At 36.2% G+C, this 2,818-nt stretch overlaps 1 long non-coding RNA gene across 1 annotated transcript in view; it reads right to left on the reverse strand.

Annotated features, from left to right (window-relative positions):
- LOC125504324 overlaps positions 1–2,818 on the reverse strand; it is a 173,990-nt gene that overhangs the window by 32,147 nt on the left and 139,025 nt on the right. The gene's annotated exons all lie outside the window — the stretch shown is intronic.

The raw sequence follows: 2,818 nt of genomic DNA on the forward strand, positions 1-2,818 counted from the left end.
AAACATTAAAATTTGCAATAATCTTGTTCCACCCTTGCACAAAACGACGATCATTTTTCTAATTTCATAGATATCAGAAGACTGTATTTTTTCTACATAACCCCCACCCCCTGACTTTAAAGCTGGATCCGCCCCTGGCTCCTTGTTCCCTGCAAACTGCAAAAACTGTCGTAAATTGTTGGTCAAAGTTTAAATATTGCTGCGAAAAATATGGTGTGGATCAGAGAGAAAAACTACACGATATGTTTAATCGTCTGTTCATCCGGAGCCATTCGAGAGATTTTTTTCATCGGTTCAATTTTCCGCGCGAAACTTACTTGCACTTTTTTCTTTAATGCGTACATTATTTCTTTACAAGCTGTTAGCTCTTTGTATTTTAGTTATCTCTGTGCTCTGTCAGTTTTGTCCATGAACAGAGTTTAAAGCTTTAAAGCTGGATCCGCCCCTGGGAAACACCCTGTTCATCTCGTCATTTCTGAGCTGCTTCTGAACACTTTCGATTTAAGCACCCTTTGATTTTCGATTTAAATGAGCGGAATATCACCATTTGAGATCCTAGACCTGCCGCTAACTACCGCTTATTAAATTACAGGCTTCCGCCGAAGAATCTCTTCGGGGTCCTCGAAAACATAATTACGAAGTGGGCGTGCAAAAACACGAAGCAATTACGGCGCCCGGCGAGCTGTTATTATGTGGTGGCAGGCCTCGAAGCGGGTACGGTCCTGCTACCGTAGACAAAGTCAGCACGGACATGTTCTGAAATAGTATATTCTTCATTAGAGCCAAATACTATGGCAATGCGATAATTAAAATGCGGACGAAAGTTGAGATTTATTAGACAAGCAATTACTGATGCAGATTGTTATCGCGGAGTTGTTATGCCCGCTGTTGCTATCAAAACTTTCGGATGGATGTGCGAGCAAAGACAAAACGTTTACACTATTCGGCAATTATCCCCTCAAGGACCACACATATAAACCCTGGAACAGTCAGAGGGTTTCGTCAAACAATGTAAGCGATGTTGTCTAACATAAGGGGGGCGACAGCCAATATAGCCCATATGGCGCGAGTTTAAAAAATCTGCTGCTTTATGCCTTGCGGTTTGAGTGCGGTTTGCAGGTACCTCGGGGACACTCATCTAAATGAGGGATGAAACCCTTACATCGACCATTATTGTCAAACATACTTGAAATCCTGTTCAGCTCCGAATCCATATCTTCAATGTGTTCATTGCAAATCATACTTTTATCCGCTTCTATGTTCGACTACAAGGACCGTTTTAGATTAACTACTTTTTATCTTCGTGAGTCTATGGAGGAAACGACTCGCATCTCAAAGTTTCAAAAGCGTTCTCAAAAGTTTCATTCGTACACGTTGATATCAGCAGATGAAACAGCACCAAGATCTCACAAAATCTATAACTCACAGAGTTATTAATAATTTTCAAGTGCGCTTATTCGGTGTTGCTTTGGAATATTCGTTACTAATCCTTACTCTGATGTAATTAATCATCTGAACTCTTACTTTGATTACCCTATTGAACTTTAAAACGCAGTAAAAATGTCCACTTTAATTCAACTTGTGGAAAGCCCTTATATATAATAAAAAAATTAATAACAGGCAAAGACCAGGTGGATAATGTTGTTGAGGCTCCAACTTTGAGAAAAAAGCAAATTTAAACATGAAAACACTGGGACCAAGTAGCGGAAAGCGTTCAATTGCAGAGTTGGGGATAATACAAAATTCTAAAACTTTTGTATTTCACACTTTTTTCAAACCCATTTTTCAGTATTTCATTTTTTTCTCGCGCATAAATGATTCGATTTACATGAAAATTTGTAAAAGTATGTTTTTTTGGTGCTGAATAAGTATAGAGTTTTTGTAGTTCAGAAGGCAGTTCAGTTCGACTAGTTTTCGATTTACGTATATTTTTCGTAAAAACTACCCTTATCTTCCACGAACAATTCACAAAAATTTTTTGCATTTCGAAAGTGTATAAGCAGTCATCTTAATCGTTGAAATGTCTGCTTTTTTTAAAAATGCTCTGAATCATGATTTGTTCAATATTTTCCATGATTTTCGATTTTCTTCGTTAATTTTATTAGCCAAACATATGTCTATACAGGGTGCTAACATTTAACATTTTTTACCCACACAACTTCTATTTTTGCTCCACACGACAGTTTTTGTAATTATTCCTTAAAAATCATACCCCGGATCCGTTATGGCGGTTTCCAAGATTTGACTTGCAAACATAGTGCCTTGGAAAATACTATAAAACCTTCAACACTTTCACACCCTGTATATAAAAACCGAAACGATTCCGGAAGAACGTTTATTTTACCAGCTTAAAATAAAATAAATTAATTGACTGGACGACTATGCTAGATGAGTTCACATACAGGGTGCTGCATGAATGTTGCAAATAACGCAAATTATGCTATTTAGCTGAGGCGGATTCATGTTTTTAAACATGGACCTTTTTCTCGGGTATTTCGTATCAAAAATTTCATATGTTGTCTACCAAAAATTAGATAAGTTCTATATTGTTGAGGCGGATTCATTTTTTTTACAAACTTCTTTTTGGGTATTTCGCCTCAAAAAATTTTGTCTTTAAAATTTTTTTTTTTTAAATAAGAATCAACTTTCATTAATTATTACAAATTTAAACCAATAATTTGGTGGCGTTATATTGATGACGTATTCTCCAGTCATGGCGAACAAAAACTTGATAAATTTTTATCTTATCTGAATAATAAAGAACCAACAATTAAATTCACTATTGAAAAAGAACAAAATCACCAAATTCCTTTTCTCG

This window comes from Dendroctonus ponderosae, unplaced genomic scaffold (genome assembly GCF_020466585.1).
Source record: "Dendroctonus ponderosae isolate FM_Combo_2020 unplaced genomic scaffold, Dpon_F_20191213v2 Dpon_F_20191213_4, whole genome shotgun sequence".
In the NCBI taxonomy this organism is placed as follows: Eukaryota; Metazoa; Arthropoda; class Insecta; order Coleoptera; family Curculionidae; genus Dendroctonus; species Dendroctonus ponderosae.